At 42.1% G+C, this 19,692-nt stretch overlaps 1 long non-coding RNA gene across 2 annotated transcripts in view; it reads right to left on the minus strand.

The window, feature by feature from the left end:
• The window catches only part of LOC114116406 (uncharacterized), a 46,204-nt gene extending 29,569 nt beyond the window's left edge, over nucleotides 1-16,635 (minus strand). The window contains exons 1-2 of one of the 2 annotated variants that reach the window (XR_003590340.3): nucleotides 16,548-16,635; nucleotides 12,849-14,675 (exon numbers count right to left, since the gene is read on the minus strand). This is a non-coding gene — a long non-coding RNA (uncharacterized LOC114116406). Of the gene's footprint in view, nucleotides 1-1,970; nucleotides 14,676-16,547 lie in introns of those variants that run through there. The other variant, XR_009595014.1, reaches the window with a different exon arrangement.
• Nucleotides 16,636-19,692: the final 3,057 nt, after the last annotated feature.

A 19,692-nucleotide genomic window follows, 5' to 3' on the forward strand; every position in this document is an offset into this window, starting at 1 on the left:
GAATCACTTGACTTAGAATCATATAGAAACATCACATAATCTTTTAGTCTGGTGTGTACTTAACCTGAAGTCGGTTCTTTCTGAAGCCATATCTACACTCAGAATTCTACACATCTTGTGTCCAGCATTTAGTTTTGTGCTTTCTTTACTTTCTCTTCTCTGAGAAATCATAATGGCAATCAAAACCCACATCCATTCCCATGTCTCAGTCTTGTCTAATGTCACAGAGTCAGTCAAAACTTCTCACAACTGCAATCATGGTTAAAAAGACAGACAAACCAGATTCTTTATTGCTCTGAGGGCAATAAAGATCCTAGGAGACATCTTTGTACTTAAAAATCCTAGGAGACATCTTTGGAAATTTTTATTTGGAGCCCAGAATTTAAGTGAATCTTTATTAAAAATGGAAGGGCCAAGGAGCACTTCATTTATCTCAGCCCCCATAAGCATTCTAAAGAATTAAATACTTTCTTTGCAAACCTACTCTGACTGTGTGTGTTAATATGTATTTGCCAGATATTGAGAAGGCCTGGAACAGGCTCGATAAAATTTTCATCTAAAGTTATCAAAGGTATCATGAGGGCCAAAGAAAGAGTATGATTTTAAGAAATACCTTTGCAAAAGACGCTCAGGACCTACAACACTTGAACGTATTTTCTGAAAATAAATTGAACAATTTAAAAATAAATCTCATGGCGAGGATAAGAAAAGGACCTGACTTGATGACCCACTTTTTTTAAAGAAATTTAAAAATGGGTTCCAGGATTTAAATACGTCTGTAAGTCTCAGCACGGAAAGGGCAAAGAAGTGACTGAAGATATATGATGGTCATCAAACCTTATCCCTTAGCTAAATGCCAGTTGGAAAGCGTGGTTCCCGGTTACTTGGCTTCTGCCAGAATTTCCCACATTTGGCAGAACGCGCGAGGTGCATTAGGGGAGCGGCCCACGTTTCTGTGAAGTAGCCGAGAAAAGCAGCTGCTGAGAGGAGGCATGTGGACGAGACATCGGATCAGCTAAGCAGGCAGCTCGGGTGCTCCTTTGACTCACGTTCCTGTGTTGCGCCCTCTCCCTTTGTTGCCAACTTAGGTGGAGGATTTGAACGTCCCGCAAGGATTCTCTGTCTCTTCCGCCATGTTTGGCCGCTGACTTTCTTTATGCCAAATCTCCGGGGCTTCTAACCATCCAGAATAACAATGGCAGCTGATGGGCTCAGCAAGAGGTTCAAAGTGGAAAGGTGCTTCTACTCCCTGGTGTCTTTTGTCTTAGGACCCCCCTCTTCATAAACATCACGCTGAGCTTTAATGAAACCCTTTAGGTAAAATGAGTCCAGGTACCTCCAGCTGTTTTCTAAGTTACTCATTTCCATAAGCTTCAGCAAAACAACTCTGAAAGCATTCAATTCATCAAAGAGAATTAGGGCAAAGGAAGGGAAGGGGGGAAATGTTGAAAGACTTAATCTCCTGACGGAACTCAAGGGAGAAAATTGTCCTTTCTTGTAATTCTGATTGTTCTGTATTACTGGTTCTTCCCCCCGTTGTGATCGTGGATTCCTATAAATATGTGAGTAAAGCTATGAAACGTCTCCCCACCTGGCCACAAAATGAAAAGAATCCTATGTATGTGAAATCTGACGTAGATTTCTAGAGTATTTAGGGACTCATGCCCTTCTTTGGTTCCTCATAACAAAGTCAATCCTGGACCCCAGGACGAGATCCTTGCTCTAAACTATAAAGAAATAACTGAGCTACCACGGACTCCAGGTCTCTTTTTATCTCACTTCTTAACATTTATTTTTGCTTTTGTGCCTCATTTTTTATAGCAGGTCCTTAGAAGAACAGTGTATTTCCAGTATAGCTCATGAATTATCCCTTTGCTGTTTTTCTGTTTTCCAAATATTATTTTGAGTTGGTATGAGGTCCCATTGTAAAAGGGATGAAAAATAAAATAAAAAAAGATAATCCAAACCTCTTTAAATTTGTTCATTTATTTGTGGCCAGACTAACCAAGAATTACAATGAGAGTAAAAAGGTTTAGAAGGAAAAAATCTTTTGAGGAAGAGATCAGATAATAATGGGTTCAAATCACTCTGTAAGTCATTGACACTCTTTGTATCTAAGACCAGAAAAGCATAAGGAAATACATTCTGAACATTATCTTCATGATTATCTATAAACACCAAATACTTAGTTAGGGTTGTACTAGGATTCCCCTGTTACTCATTAGATTTGGCGATTTTAAATTTCACAAGGTAGACAAAGGGAAAGACAGGCATAGATAAACATGAAAAGCTGAGTTTATTCTAGGACTGCTCCATTTGACATAATGGAAACACGGATATGGATATTTAACCTACTGCAAGAAAAGAGTGGATTTTATGTTCCTAGGCTTCTATGGACACATTTATAAAGCTAAGGGGGAAATGTATAAAATAAAAAAGATCTTAATAGAAATGTAACATACTTGAAAGAAGTTAGGAGAAATGGCCTCACGTATTTCTGCTTACAAATACCACTTTTAACAGAGAAGTAATTCATAGGAATAACCTAGAGTCTTAAAGATATGTGCATACCCTCATTTTGAATCTTTACAAGTATCTTTAGTATCTTTATCCTAAAAGGAAACCCATGGACAAAGGGTAATGTTTGCAAGCATTAGAATGCTCAGAGCCCAAGTGCACTCACTAGAGGATTCTCCGAAAGGCATGTAGGCTAATCCCCTTACTATGAGAAGGTAGAAATAGCAATTATGTCAGAGAGGAATAGCGTTTGAGTGGCCTTATTCTTTCCCCTCAAAGACTAGAGAATATAACTTCCCCAAACCATCAGCAAATATTTTAATACCCTTTTAGAAGCAGATACAAGCCAAGCTATTTGGATGTGTTATTTTCCATCGTGTTATTAAATCACCCAAACTGCCAGCAAAAACAAGCATACCATGCAGGAACAGTGTTTAGTTACTCAGAAAAAATTAGCTAGAAAATTAGTTACTTTGGTGTATCTCACTCATACACCATAATAAACCCAAGATGGATTAGATTTTTCAATGAAATAATGTGCTATAAAAATAAGCAAATATTTAAATATATGGTAGGAGAAGAACTTTTTCTCAAACACCAAAGGCACACACTGAGAAATATCCTAAATATGTAGGTCAAACAACAATAACAAAGAAATATTTAATGAAAAGGAAAGTGGTAACTGGAGGAAAGTTTTCAATAGAAATGCCAGCCACAGGAACAAGGCCTTTGATATAGAAAGGGTTTTCATTATTTGCCAACATAAATATCGAATTCCTTGGAGAAACTAGCAAGAAGATAAAAATAGGCAACTCCGTAAAGAAGACAAATAATTGACAAATATGTAAAAACATGTTCAATCTTCATCATCAAAGAAGTATAGCTTTAACAATGTTCTCTGGGATGATTTGGGAGAATGACATTCTAACATGTATACTATCATGTGAATTGAATCGCCAGTCTATGTCTGACGCAGGATGCAGCATGCTTGGGGCTGGTGCATGGGGATGACCCAGAAAGTTGTTATGGGGAGGGAGGTGGGAGGGGGGTTCATGTTTGGGAATGCATGTAAGAATTAAAGATTTTAAAATTTAAAAAATAAAAAACTAAAATTTAAAAAAAAAAACACAATGTTCTCTGATATAACATTGGTAAATATTTTTTAAATAATACACAGAGTTGTCAGTGATATAAAGAAATAAGAGCTGCCATACACTGCTGGAAAAAGCAGTCTGTCCATTCGTGAATAATGCAAAAGTTGCATTCCAGAGGAAATTTTTTTACCAAAAATTAAGTAAACCCTAGGTTCAATGTAGGAAACGAAATTTAAATTGTACAGTTCTAGACTTGCTGTAATGTGATTATTACACATTACCTATTACTCTGGTTTCAAAGGGTATGAAATTTTAATTTTTTTACATTTATGATTTCTCAAATTTATATTTTCGTTTGAGATCAAGGTTCGAATGCTCTCCTCCAGTTGCCTGTCTGATGTCTCCACTTTAGTTCAATTGGTAAAGAATCTGCCTACAATGTGGGAGACCTGGGTTCAATCCCTGGGTTGGGAAGATCCCCTGGAGAAGGGGAAGGTTACCCATTCCAGTATTCCGGCCTGGAAAATTCCAAGGACTGTATAGTCCATGGGTGGCAAAGAATTGGACACGACTGAGTGACTTTCACTGTGCTTTTCTGTCTCCACGTAGTTGTCACAAGGACATCTCAACCTGTTCAAAACACAACTCTTGGAGCCCCCCTCTACCCGCCGGATCTGGGGCCCACCAGCCCCAGTGGGGCCTGCGCTGACAGACAGAGGGATTCGCTTGTAGCCCAGGGACCAACTGCACGGTTGGTGGTGGTGCTGTTTAGTTGTTACGTCGTGTCCAAATGTTTTGCAACCCCATGGACTGCAGCCCACCAGGCACCTTTGTGCATGGGACTTCCCAGGCAAGAACACTGGTGTGGGTTTCCATTTCCTTCTCCAGGGGCTCTTCCCAACCCAGGGGTCTAACCTGCATCTCCTGCTTTGGCAGGAGGATTCTTGCCACTGAGCCTCCAGCACGGTGGAAAAGGTCAAACGTGGCCCTGACTAACTGATGCCACCTCTGCGCTTGAAGTGATTCCTTTGGTTCCAACATTTCAAACACTATAACCCTCTATGTCTATTCCAAAAAGCTAGTAAACAGAAACCTCACCAGAATGGAGTCCTGAGACCAGAATAGGGTGCTCTCGCGTCCTGTGACCACAGCAGAGCCCAGCAAGAAGTGGAGCCAAAGACCTACCTTCCCTGACGAGGACCCGGTCGGTGGAGAGCAGTGGGTTCTGTTTCCTGGAGCCTAACTTCCCTCCCCTCCCTGTGAAAGCCTTCTTCCCTTGTCATGCGTGGGGGTGCGGGGGGGACTTGAACATGGTTCGCCAAGGCTGCAGACCCCGAGTTGCAATTCTTTGCTGATCTTAAATAAACTTTTGTTTTCCTTTTTTCGTAGGGAAATAGCTGGCAGTCTCTTTGGATTAGGTCAACATTCAGAAAAGATGCCCATAGGTATTGGGGCTCAAGAGCAAACAGGTAGGACCCCCGTCACTGAGCCAACTGAGCTCACTGCTTGGCTCGCTGACCCTGGAGCCTGGAGGTTTGCTGTCTCCTGAGTCCAAGCTTACACCATTCCTGTATTTGAAGTTCTTCAGGCTTTATCCAGAATCTGTTTCAAGGTTTCATCCTTTCCGGTTAAGACTTTGTTCTATTTGTGATAACTCATCCGGCACTTTGTCTGATTTTTATATAAGTCTGTTTCAAGGGCAACTGTGCTGGTTAAGCCATCAGCCCACTCCTTTGAAATAGGGGCTATTCTATGGAAACTGGCTGAAAAGCCTTTGGCTTGGCTCCTAGAAAACCAAGTTGTTCCCTTAGAACTGACTGGTTTTAGGTCTGCAGGCTGTTAGAATCGTAAGCTGTTTGAATTGAGTTGTTTGAGCTCTAAGCTATCTGAATTGTTGAAGATTTTGAAAATACCTATTTTCCTTGAAGAAAAAAAAAAAAAAACTCTGAGAAATGGAATTGCAGTTTTGAAGGTGCACCCCCTCCCACAGAAAGTCCAGTGGGTTTTATGTTTAAAAACTGATGCCCTTTCGTGTGTGCGTTTCTAGCTAAGTGGACCTATCCGACCAAAGACAATTTAGAATAGCAATGGCCACAACGGGGAACTTTGGAAACCCCCAGGCTTGCATTCCTTAAAGCTAAATTGGACAACAATAGTGTTAAAATTTCCAGAACTGAACAGGATGTTTATTTTGATTGGTATTTGGAGCTGTCCAAACATTGTCGGGAGCCTAAATTTGCCTCTCTGCAAAATGAGATTCTAAGGGTGACCGAGGCGAACACGCTGTTAGAGAGTGATAGAATGGCTCCCACCGCCTCCCGCCGGCCCCCCTCTGTGACCGCCGCGTCTCGGGCTCGCTGGCGGTGCCACCGTCTCTCCCTCTGGTCCTCGAGCTCAGGCGCCAGTCTAGCAGCTAGCATCGTCTTCCTCCTTGCCATCTGCTGCCGACACCTCTTCTGTACATCGTTTCCCTGTACTAATTCTCTCATCAAACTTACCCTTCTCTGTGAAACTCTCCCTACTCCCTTTTTCTCTAAACTTATCAGAGCCTATCCCGTTTAAAATTAAGCCTTCTGAGGATCCAGAAGTTAAACCTTTAATTTTTTACATTCCCCAGACTGAAGCAACATTCACAGCTCACCTCCATTCAAGAGTCGAATACATCCCTCCAAACCTCTCCCCAGAATTAATCTATGAGTAAAGGAGTTCTTCAAGGCGTCAAGTCCATAACAGAAGATTACAAGGCACAGGATCATGTTATTCCTTGTACCAGTCCGTGTAATGCTCCCATTTCATCACTGAGAAGACCTGAGGGTCAAGGGTGGGAGTTTGTCTAGAATCTCTGAGCAGCAAATCGCATTTCCATTCCTTGATACCCTGTGGTCCCTAAGCCCCATTCTGCTACTGACATCCTTTCCCATTGGAAATAAAATTTTTACTGTAATTGATTTAAGCAGTGCATTCTTTGATATTCTAGTTCATGAAGCTTGCCAACACTTTTTTTTTTTTTTGCTTTCTCTTGGAAGAAAAACAATTCACCTGGCCTGAGAACCCTCATTTCTTACTGACCTGAAGGCTGATCTGTAGGATATAAAGTCCCCTAGGGGTTCTACTTTATGGCGATATATAGATAATTTGCTTTTTTGTTCTCCATTTCAAACCTCTTCATGGAGGAAGACCACATCCATTCGCTAAAGCCTTGAGCCCGAAAGGAACATAAAGTCACCAAAGAAACACTGCCAACCCAGGTTCAGTATTTGTGGCGTCTGATATGAGAACAAGTTCTGCTCCCAAATCCAGACAGACCTCATAGGGTCCCGAGTTCCACAAAACCCAAAACAAAGTGGCAACTGCAAGGTTTTCTTGGGCTAGCTGGTTGTTGCCAAAATTGTATTCTAAATTTCTCTCTCATATTCAGATTTCTGCATGTTTTACTAAACAGTAGCAACAGTGACCCAGTCTAATGGGAAAAACCAGGTAATTTTTAATCCTTTAAAGAGGAGTTTGATGAAGCCACCTAGCATTGGGCATCCCAAATATCAGATTCCTTTTTACTTTTTGTGTATGAAGAGGAAGGGAATGCCCTTGGATACTCACCCCAAAAATGAGGGAACCACCATTGACCTACATAGTATTTTAGCCAGCAAATGGAGCTTCTGAGATACGACTGTCCTCTTGCCTTATCGCCATTATAGCCTCTGCCCTTTTTATTAAGGCCGCCAAGAAAATCGTTGTGAGATCCCCTTTAATCATTTGTATGTCTCACGCTGTAGAAGCTGTCCCAAATTCTCAATTATACTCAACGTTTGTTAGTCAGCTCCCTCACCTTCTACAAAGTTCTTTTGTTAACTCTTCCTAACATAAATCTCATACCTTGTGATGACCTTAATTCTCCTACTCTTTCCCCTTCAGTCACTGATGAAGTCCTTCACAATTGCTTAGCACTGACAGGTCCCCTCCTGACTCTTAGTGTTGATCTGCAGGAAATTCCTCTGAGTAATGCTAGCTTTTCATGGTTCACTGGTGGTTCCTATTTAAAAGATGACAATGGTGACTATTGTGCCAGGCATGCTATTGCAACTCCTTTTGATGTTGTTGAGGCAGCTCTTTCACTTATAATTACTTCTGCCCAACAGGCTGAATTATACACTCTTACACGGGCTTGTACTTTAGCCAACAACAAAACTGCCAGCATTTATACTAATAGTGGATATACTTTTGGAGTATCTCATGACTTTGAAATGTGGGAACAGCATAGCTCCCTAATGCCAATAAAAATAAAATTTTAATTAGCACCCATAGTCAGGAATTCTTAGACCCAATACTTTTACCTGCTGCTTTTAGGTATTAAGATTTAGGGACATTCTCAACTTGACTCTTGAAGCTAAAGGATATCACCTTCCTGATGTTTCTGCAAGGAATGACACCCTTAGAGTGACCAACAGCAGTCAAACCTCGGTGATGTTCCAAAGAGATATTTCCCCAAGTAACCAGAAAAACTGAATAGAGAAGGTCAACAATTGGTCTTGGGGGGAAAAATTGAAAATTCAACAATTGCTGGTTTTATAAAAAGAGAAGGCTTTGTTTTAGACCAAATAACAACATAGTCCTGCAGGAGACCCTAAAATTCTCACTCCTCACCACTGTGCATGCATTAAATCATTGTTCTACTACAAAGTGATAGCCTGCATGCATCAATATCAGCGGGAAAACATTAACAAAGCCACAAAAAGTGCCTGCCTCACTAGTTCCCAGGTGGCACTGGTGGTAAAGAGCACACCTGCCAATGCGGGAGATTTAAGAGACACAGGTTTGAGCCTTGGGTCAAGAAGAGCCCCTGCAGGAGGGCAAGGCAGCCCGCTCCAGTATTCTTGCCTGGAGACTTCCATGGACGGAAGAGCCTGGTGGGGTCACAAAGGCAGCCACGACTGAAGCTTAGAGCACACACTGGTTCCACTTGTCCGAAGTAAAACCCAGGGAGGCCTGTGTGTGCTGTTCCCAAACATTTTAAACTGCTTAAAGAACAACTGGGGGCTTGGCAAGTGGATTTCATACAGGGGTTTGGCAAGTGGATTTCATACGTTGTCCTCTGTCTAATGGATATATTTGAGTCATGGTCTATGTGTTTTTACACGGGTCTGAAGCCTTCCCTTAAAGACAGCCCTTTATGTGGCTAAAGTCCTTTTGGAGGAGACGATCCCTACCTGGGGAAACCCTCTGGAACATCATAGGGATCAAAGGACCATTTTACTGGTCAGATACTTTGACAAATATGCGCTGTTTGGACAGTTTTACAGCTCTTCCTGTGCTTACCACGCTTAATACTCTAGTCTAATACACTAATGACATTACTAAAACACAACTGGCAACATTTGTAGAGGCCTTCCAAATTCCTCAGCCAAAACAACTGTGATTTGTCTTTAATAAGTCCTGGATCCACACCTTTGAGAGTCCGTAAATTTTTGAACTTTGAGGTAGTCACAGAATGCCCGGTGTACTGCTGTCCTGCGGTAGGTCTTTGACCCACAACCCATAAAAAGAGAGCGATTTCAGTGGTTGCAAAGGCCTGAATGCTTCTGTTAAAAATAACTGTGTTTTGGTAGAGCAATCTTTTCATAGGATGCTCTCAGGAGACATAGACCATGCAATTTGTAGATTTTTGCCTATTGGAAAAGACACCTCTAAAACTCTCTTCAGTCTTACCAGTCAAGCTTCCTATCAGGTACTGCTATCCAGTCCTTGCGCTATCAGACTCCACGGAATAGATGCCTGGATTCAAGGCACACACCTAGAGAAGGCACTGGACCCCGGCTGGAGCAGCACATGGTCTGGGGCCTGAAAGTAAACATTATCCAGAACTGGAGTGGGTGACATCTGGTGACATGGCTTTCCAGAGGCATCCAGACCAGGCCTGTGAGCAGTGTGTCCCCAGCCCTTCGATTATGACATAATGCTTTAGGTGATCCCTAGTTAGATGCTGACCTTTGATCATGATAGCATGTGGATTTTTAGATAAAACATGCTTGAGAGTTTTCCCTCTTACCCTTCCTTCTTACTCAAATGTGACCTCAATAAGTTCCAGTCTGTGCACTTTCCCTTCAACATGAGACACTACACCCAGGAAGTCTTCTTTCTATTATTGAGGGACAGAAGGTTACTGACACGAGGAGTCCTACCGCTTGATCAACGCTGCTCTTTCAGAGAAAGCTCTTGATCAAATGGGGAAATGTAAAAAATGAGTCAATAGAAACCTTGTCAAATAGAGTGAGGAGACCAGAAGGGAGAGCCCAACAAGAAAGAAGACCGACTCCTCTTCTTTCTCGGGAAAATCTCAGCCTATGAAAACCATGAACTTTTTGTTTACCGTAGCCCTCCCAACTGTCTTCTCCTTTTTATAAAAGAATTCCCCTTCCTTTGCTGTGTGGGGACTTGCACTTGGCTCACTATGGTTGCAGGCCCTGAAATGTACTTCTCTGCTGATCGCAAATAACCATTCGTTTTTCTCTGAACAAATAACTTGAATTCTATTTGTTTTAGGCCAACACTGTCATTAAAAGCAAAATGCTCTCAGACAAAGCTAAATTCCCTGCATTTTTCTAGTCCCAGTTGCAGATTCCTAGGAAAAGGACTCCAACTGACCCAGCTTAGATGGAGCTCAGCCTTGTTCCTGTAAAGTCTGGCTGGGCACTGGGCAGGGGGAGGGTCTCATTAAATTCAGGGGCTTCCAAGAACACATAGGCTCCAGGAGCAAATGTGGTTTAGAGCATCATTGGGAGCCAAATGGAAAGCCCAAAATGGGTTACCATTGCTCCAAAGGTTAGGAACAAAGAAAAGAAAACTTTAGACTTGCAGGTAAAGTTCAAACTGGCCTTATTGTAGAAAGACATCTCTGACTCGGGAATCTCGAATGTTCCCTAAGATATGCAATGTCAGAAACTTACCATGTCACTTGGGCATCAAACACAGCAATTTCCTGTCACTCACCATATGAATAGAATAGCAGGTAAAGAAATTATTTTTATTTTGTAAGTGTAAGAGCTAATCATTAAGCTAGGTCCAAAGAAAAAAACAACAAGTTATGATCCCCAGAAAACTAATCCAAAGGGAAATCTAAGCTCTCAGACGGAACATAGATAAAACAGTGGCCTTTCTGGTCCCACAAAAATTTGGAGCCCAGAAAGTTCTGCAACTTGAAAAACAAGTAAAGGAAAAGGAATCTCCTTGGTAACACTTATCACTTTCTTAGAGGGCTAAGACTCAATGAAACCTAAAGAGAAAAGAAGTATTTGGAGAAGAATCTCAAAACTAAGAGATTGTTTAGCCACATTTTTTCCTTTCTAAAATTGGAAAAGGAATATATTCCTTTTTTGTATTTTTGTAAATCTGCATTGTGCAAGAATGATCTGTAAACTCTCAATTCCTAACTCTAGTAGACATGTAGTTTTCTGTTGTGCTAAAAAAAGGATTTAATTCCAGAGAGCAAAGTCCCAAGTCAAAATTTAGGCACTCAGACAATGGTATCAAGTCTCTTTAAAGACCTGTGTAAGCTATAGTCCCATCAGGAATTTGGCTCACTTGCCTATTGCTCATGCTTTTATTTTTATTTTTTTATTTTTTTGCCTTACCTCCTGGTTCTTTTCTTGTAATATTTTCCCCTTGGTTTCACAGGCTCAGCAGACAGAAAATGAAGCACAGCCATCCCCTCCTTTACTATTTCAGCTCTGGATTGCCTGTGTGTGTGCTCAGTCATGTCCACGACTCTTTGCAGCCCCAACGGCTGTAGCCTGCCACGCTCCTCTGTCCATGCGATTTCCCAGGCGAGAATACTGGAGCGTGTTGCCATTTCCTTCTCCAGGGGATCTTCCCGACCCAGGGATCGAACCTATGTCTCTCTAGTCTCCTGCACTGGCAGGCAGGTTCTTACCACTAGCACCACCTGGGAAGCCCACAGGTAGCACAGGTCTTTATTGTTTTACCCTAAATTACCAAAACAGATTTCAAACTTTTCCCTGACCTAAGCCCTGAAATTGACTAAAGTTCCTCTTCCTGAAGGTGATTTCTCCCCAAACCAGAGTTATCAGGCCAACTCATTACATGCTCTCGCGGCACCCTAAACTTCTTGACAGTACTTCATACAGTTGTAATGTGTGCAATTATTCATCTTGTGTTGGTTAACCTGGCCAGACCACAAACCGTGAGATCAATGACAGTATCTGTTGACTTCCTTTCTGTATTTTCAGTAATTAGCCTAGTATCTGTTATGTAATAAGCACTTAACAGACTTTCCATGAGTGAAATAATAGAATTCCCTAGCCAGGAATCTATATTCAAAAGTGACTCCCAAATCTGGAAAATAGTAACCATCTGAGGAGCTTTCATTTATTTTCTAAGTCACCCTAATATTCTCATTTTATGGACCTGAGTTGATTCATTATCTTTCTCAAAGATCCCCCATGTGATTATAGTAACCTGCTACAGTTACTGTATGTGGTCCCCATCGTCTTCCAAACTACAAATCCCCTAAAGTTCACATTATGTTACCTAGCCACCCCCTCCTACACCTCCACCTTAGCTAGTACGGCTTACCTCCCACATGCTTACTATTTGCACATTACGGTCTAGCCTGGTAAACCCACGTGACAGTCTCCGGACATTTTGTTTCCCTGCTTCTGCTCACGTCCTTCCCTTTTCCAATGGCTTATCACTCCATCTACCATTAAAATCCTGCCCATACTTTCAAGCTGACTTCAAATATCACTCATCTAGAAAGCCTCCTAAGTTGCCACAGCTGGATACATATCTTCCCTGGTACGGAATCCCTCAAAAAAATTGCATGAGCACTTATTTTTGGTCTTGTTTCATAGTTCCTGTACACGTTATCTATCTCTTAGACTATCACTTCCCAAAAAGAACGAGAGAGAAAAAGCAAGAAGGCAGTGATTCGTTTTATTACTCACCTTTGTGTCCCCTGAAGAACTCAAAACATTAGAGCATATAATGCATATTTAATGCACTTGACTTGAATGGAAATAGAGTTATTCTGGCAATAAAAAAAGGAATAAAACATTGCCTATGAAAATTAAGCACAAATAGTTGATTTGGTATGGTTTCTGATTTCTATGCAGGAAAAATATCGAATAGTAAATTATTTACCCAGACACTTGGATTAGAGCTCTTATTCCTTCTTATTTAAAATGTTTACAAAGTATTTTCATATGTTGAAAGCACTACACTCACCTGTGGGGGATCAAGAAATGAGAACACAGATCCTATTAATAAGTATCTTGCTGCTGCTGCTGCTGCTAAGTCGCTTCAGTCGTGTCTGACTCTGTGCGACCCCACAGACGGCAGCCCACCAGGCTCCCCCATCCCTGGGATTCTCCAGGCAAGAACACTGGAGTGGGTTGCCATTTCCTTCTCCAATGCATGAAAGTGAAAAGTGAAAGTGAAGTCGCTCAGCCGTGTCCGACTCTTAGCAACCCCATGGACTGCAGCCTACCAGGCTCCCCCGTCATAAAGTCTAATTTTGTGTTTCTTTTTTCTTCAGTCATTTACTCTGTGTTTGCCACTTGGAGAACACTGTGTATGCTGGGTAAATACAGAAATAAGTGAAATAGACCCTGTCAGAGAGGAGCTTACAGTCTATTGTGGGAGACATCTAAGTAAACAACCGTAAATCAAACTAGGTTTAAATATATAATGCGATATAATATAAACACAAAAAAAAATGCTATGGGAAGGACAAGGAGAATGATTTAACTTCCTATTGCTTCATCTAGCTTCCTATAATTTCATCTACCAAGACTGTTGTGCCTTATCAGTTCAGTTCAGTCTCTCAATCATGTCTGACTCTTTGTGACCCCATGAACCACAGCACGCCAGGCCTCACTGTCCATCACCAACTCCCGGAGTTAACTCAAATTCATGTCCATTGAGTCAGTGATGCCATCCAACCATCTCATCCTCTGTCATCTCCTTCACCTCCCACCTTCAATCTTTCTCAGAATCAGAGTCTTTTGAATGAGTTGGTTCTCCACATCAGGTGGCCAAAGTATTGGAGTTTCAGCTTCAGCATCAGTCCTTCCAATGAACACTCAGGACTAATCTCCTTTAGGATGGACTAGTTGGATCTCCTTGCAGTCCAAGGAACTCTCAAGAGTCTTCTCCAACACCACAGTTCAAAAGCATCACTTCTTCACCACTCAGCTGTCTTTATAGTCCAACTCTCACATCCATACATGACTACTGGGAAGACCATAGCTTTGACTAAACAGAACTGTGTTGGCAAAGTAATATCTCTGCTTTTGAATATGCTATCTAGGTTGGTCATAACTTCTCTTCCAAGGAGTAAGCATCTTTTTATTTCATGGTTGCAGTCACCACCTGCAGTGATTTTGGAGCCCAAAAAAATAAAGTCAGCCACCGTTTCCACTGTTTCCCCATCTATATGCCATGAAATGATGGGACCAGATGCCATGATCTTAGTTTCCTGAATGTTGAGCTTTAAGCCAACTTTTTCACTCTCCTCTTTCACTTTCATCAACAGGCTTTTTAGTTCTTGTTCACTCTCTGCCATAAGGGTGGTGTCATCTGCATATCTGAGGTTATTGATATTTCTCCCAGCAATCTTGATTCCAGCTTGTGCTTCTTCCAGTCCAGCGTTTCTCATGATGTACTCTGCATATAAGTTAAATAAGCAGGGTGACAATATACAGCCTTGACGTACTCCTTTTCCTATTTGGAACCAGTCTGTTGTTCCATGTCCATTTCTAACTGTTGCTTCCTGACCTGCATACAGATTTCTCAAGAGGCAGGTCAGGTGGTCTGGTATTCCCATCTCTTTCAGAATTTCCCACAGTTTGTTGTGATCCACACAGTCAAACACTTTGGCATAGTCAATAAAGCAGCAGCAGATGCTTTTCTGGAGCTCTCTTGCTTCTTCGACGACCGAGCAGCTGCTGGCAGCTTGCTCTCTGGCTCCTCCGCCTTTTCTAATCCAGCTTGAGCATGCATCGGGTCCTAGTTTGCACGTCCTTCAAGGCACCTCCAACCTGCTTCAACAAGCTGCACACAATAGAAGGGTTTAGAATCTATTTTCAGTCTTGTCTTCTGGAGTGAGGAATGTGCTAAGAGAGAGCAGACTTAACTCAGTGAAGTGAAGAGATGCCATCTTGTCACGCAAAGTAAAATATGTAATAGGTAAGACACAGACAAAAAGTAATGGACCTATGCTAAAAGATAAAGCTAATGCCATGCCATCCAGAACCAGATACATAATCTAAAATGCAGTCACAAAATCAAGAGCCTTGTACAGAAACCTGAGATTGAGAAGCCAGGTTTCAATTCCTGAGTGAAATAAAAAGTAGATTAAAACAATTATTATCCATATCCTAAGAGAATTTTCTTATCATTGCTTGGACTTCACTCTACAGAGTCTGGGCAAAAGCAGTAGTTTTGAAGTTGTAGTTACAAGGCTGTAATTAGTTGCCCTGTAGTTAGTTGCAGGGCTGGTAGGTGTGGGGGCCCGGGTTAAGGCTAGATTTCTCATATCCCTCTATTTAAGGTCAGGATATGTTTTAGAGACCAACAGAATTAAATTTGCATCAAGCGGTCCCGTGGCTCCAGCTATGATGAGAAGACTTACTAAGCATGGATAAGAAGGAATTTTTAAAGAGAGATCAACAGCATAATCCTCATTGCCTGTGACTATCAAACTTCCAGGCCAACTTCAAGCTACATGTATTATAAATCTACTCCCAGCCAGTTTTGAAAAGTCGTTGTTGTTTACTCACTAAGTCGTGTCTGACTCTTTTGCAACCCCACGGACTGTAGCCTGCCAGGCTCCTCTGTCCATGGGATTTCCCAGGCAAAAGTACTGGAGTGGCTTGCTATAGCCTTCTCCAGGGGATTTTTCCAACCCAGGGATCAAACCCATATCTCTTGCATTGGCAAGTGGATTCTCTACCACTGAGCTGCCAGAGAAATCCCTTTGAATAGTTACATGCTGCTGCTGCTGCTGCTGCTGCTGCTAAGTCGCTTCAGTCGTGTTCCACTCTGTGCGACCCCATGGACAGCAGCCCACCAGGCTCCCCCGTCCCTGGGATTCTCCAGGCAAGAATACTGGAGTGGGTTGCCATTTCTTTCTCAAATGCATGAAAGTGAAAAGTGAAAGTGAAGTCCCTCAGTCCTTTTTGACTCTTCACGACCCCATGGGCTGCAGCTGCTGCAGCTGCTACCAGGCTCCTCTGTCCATGGGATTTTCCAGGCAAGAGTACTGGAGTGGGGTGCCATTGCCTTCTCTGATAGTTGAAGTGAAGTGAAGTGAAGTCCCTCAGTCGTGTCTGACTCTTTGCAACCCCATGGACTGTAGCCTACCGGGCTCCTCTGTCCACGGGATTTTCCAGGCAAGAATACTGGAGTAGGGTGCCATTTCCTTCTGCAGGGGAACTTCCCAACCCAGGGCTCGAACCCAGGTCTCCTGCATTGTAGGCAGACGCTTTACCGTCTGAGCCACAAGTTGTGTGTGTTAGTCACTCAGTCGTGTCTGACTCTTTGCGACCCCATGGACTGTAGCCCACCAGGCTCCTTTGTCCGTGGGGTTCTCCAGGCAAGAATACTGGAGTGGGTTGCCATTTCCTTCTCCAAGTCACGTGAAGCCACAAGCTACATGAAGTCAAATAAAACACAACAAAACAACCCAAAAAAGTCATTTTAGGTTAAACTGGATTTATAAATAAATGATTCAGCACTTTTTAAAAACAAAGGAACATTCTCTAAAGTTAGAGTCTATTCAGAAAACTCAAGAAGGATTCCAACTACTTCTCACTGAGCAAAGCAGACAAAGAGTCTTACCAAAAGTAACTAACGGAACGGCAATGTCGTATGTGCAGAAAAGTTTTTGATGAGCAGTTATATTAAAACCCAATTATCTCTGACCTGATGGGCCTGTGAGATGAACATCTGGGACTTTAGGAGACAGCAACCAGGAAACTGCTCATCCTGGGACTGAACACGATCATGTAACAGCATCAGACCAGTTTCACTGAGAACTTCTTGGTTCTGAGTCTCCCTGGAATCAGTCTTTTCTTAGTAAGAATGCACCCACTTTGCAATTCAAAGTATCAAAATAACATATTCAAATTAATTCACAGGGAGACAAAGGCGTGTGATAGTATAAGTAGTTAAAATGCTGGAGGCGATGGAAACAGGAGCACACTTCACTTCAACAAACATCTCTTACCACTACAGTGTGCCAGGACTACCCAGAGCTCCGGCCTCTTGCCAAGTCCCAAATCACTCTCAGTTTCTCTCATCATCTCCATTTCAACCACAGCTTTCTTAAGGTCATCGGCTTCTCACTGGAATAACTGCCACCCCAGTTGGTACTGGCTCTCTACCACAAAGTTCAAGCTAAACAAATCCCTCCCCTGTAAGAAACCCTTCACGCTTCCTCCTTGTTTCGGGCTATGTTCTAAATGGCCCTGCGACCTCTGTGAGGTGCCCCTGCTGTCTCTCCTGCTTTACCACCCGCCACTCCCCTGGGGCCCCCTGGGCCCCAGCCGCACAGGCTTCTTTCCAGCTCCCCGCAGGCCACACAGCCAACCTCAGTGCCTCTGCACCTGCTGAAAGCAACATGCCCCGTGCTGCCTGTTTCCTCCAAGAGCCACCCAGGTATTTCCCTCATCCAAAACTGCCTTGGTCCCAGAGGTAACAGTCACACAGCATCATCCTTAGACCCAAGCTAGAAGGACCCTGAGCTGGGCCCTGCCCTTTGGAGGCCGTTAGACATCATAAGAGCTTCCCTGGTGCCTCAGACTGTAAAGAATCTGCCTGCAATGCAGGAGACCAGGGTCTTCTGTTCCCTGGTTTGGGAAGATCCCCTGGAGAAGGGAATGGCAACCCACTCCAGTATTCTTGCCTGGAGAATATCATGGGCAGAGGAGCCTGGTGGGCTACAGTCCATGGGGTTGCAAAGAGTCAGGCATGACTGAACAACTAACATACTTCAGACATCACAAATAAAAATATATTTATGAAAGATCGTATGGATACCTCTGTCCCCTGGGGTCTGCTGCTCAGCACTGACACAGCAATATCCACAGCCCTAGGTGTCTGCTCTCCTGACTAACACGATTCAGGCCCCTAGGAGATCTCCACAGCTCCGTCTCTGCTTCCTTGAAACAAAAGACAGGAGTGTCTGAATGTCCCTGAGGTTGTAGGCTCTCCCACTGCTGCAGTGTGGGAGGATTTGAGCAGCAACCACGCTTAGGCAAGAGAAGGGCCTCTGCAATCGCTTTTTATAGACAGCATTCATCCCTGCAAAACAAACTGCTGTTCCCAGCAGAGCCAAGGACCCATTTTCTTTATAGCCTCAAATTTATGCCTCCAGAGCTACTCAAAAATTAGTGAGTATTCACAGCAGTTGCACATGGCAGCTGGGAAAATTTTGCAATCATATTACTCTTAAATTTGTATATAAGTAAGTCAAGATGTAATATGTGTGACTCATCGATCCAATTAACAACTACATGACTGCTGATTGTTAGAATGGGGATTCCTTTGATTCTTATAGATTAAAAATGTTTATTACAATTTCATTACATCTTCAAAAAATGAATAAGAAATATCAGCTATGGTTAAATAAAAACTCTTATGCTTTTATTTTCTATTTTATTTTTAATAGATAACTTTGAATACATGGAAAATAATTTTTTTAATTTGAAAGGAATTTTAAATTTTGTACATGTTTAAACATAAAATTTGATGAAAATATGTTCAAATTTTTTATTGTGACCCCATGGACATACAGCCTGCCCGGCTCCTCTGTTCATGGGATTCTCCTGGCAAGAATACCGAAGTGGGTTGCTATGTCCTCCTACAGGGGATCTTCCCAGCCCAGGAATCAGATCTAAGTCTCCCACACTGTAGGCAGATTCTTTACCATCTAAGCCATCAGGAAAGCCCAAGAATACTGGAGTGGGTTGCCTATCCCTTCTCCAGGGGATCTGCCCGATCGACCCTGGAATCGAACCAGGGTCTCCTGGATTGCTGGTGGATTTTTTGCCAGCTGAGCTACCAGAGAAGCCCTAAACATACAATTTGGTAAAAATATGCTCAAATTGTATGCAATGTAAAGACAGTGTATATTGAGACATTTAAGTCATCAACAGTATACAAAGTATGTGAAAATCTCAGTCATCAAATTATTAGTAGTTATTTTGCTAAAGTTAAGTCCAAAAATACATTCATAGACTATATGCATTTTAGTCCAGGGAAGGGAAGACTGGCGTGCTCCAGTCCATTGGGTTGCAAAGAATCGGACATGACTGAGTGACTGAACTGAACCAATATGCATTTTATTTCTAATTGTGCTTATTTTTATTTTATTACTCATCCAAATATTGCCAGCTCTTCTGCAGAATACACAGACATGCCCACTAATATTTAATTCAGTTGATTATGATATTGTGCCAGCTTCTAGTAATAAAAAATGCATAGATTTAAACATTTTTCAATTTTTTTCATCACAAAAGCAGCGTTGTGAAACTTGGTTTTCAATGTTTAAATATTTTGGCATAAAGAATGTTGTTCTCCATTTGTCCTTGTTCCCAGCCCCTCAAATGTTCCAAGTGGGCCTGGGTTAAGCTTTTTCTCTGCTGTGCTTCTTTAAAGGCTGCCAATTTGTTTTTAACGGATGTGCAGCATTGTATTACAGGTTTTTTTCACAAACTTCTTTTTAGCTCTAACTATGGTAGTCTCAGGGCAGAGACTTCATTTTTGTAACCCAGTTGTTGCAACCCAAGACATAGAAGTTAAATAAAATAGGTTGAATTAATACATAAGCCAAACAAGGCAGCATTATCTAAGAACACGCATTATTGAGCCTAACTGCTCAGGTTGCAACCCCAACTCTGATATTGTCTCTTAATCAAGAGTAGTAACCTCTTAACCCCTCAGTTCCTTGAGTTCCTCACCTACAAAATAGAAATAACAAGAGTGCCTACTTCATAAGTTTGAAGTATTAAATGCAATGATAAATGAGTTCATATTTACAAAAACTTAAAATTGTGGCTGCACATTA

The sequence above is a fragment of the Ovis aries genome, chromosome 9, assembly GCF_016772045.2.
Source record: "Ovis aries strain OAR_USU_Benz2616 breed Rambouillet chromosome 9, ARS-UI_Ramb_v3.0, whole genome shotgun sequence".
NCBI classification, from domain to species: domain Eukaryota; kingdom Metazoa; phylum Chordata; class Mammalia; order Artiodactyla; family Bovidae; genus Ovis; species Ovis aries.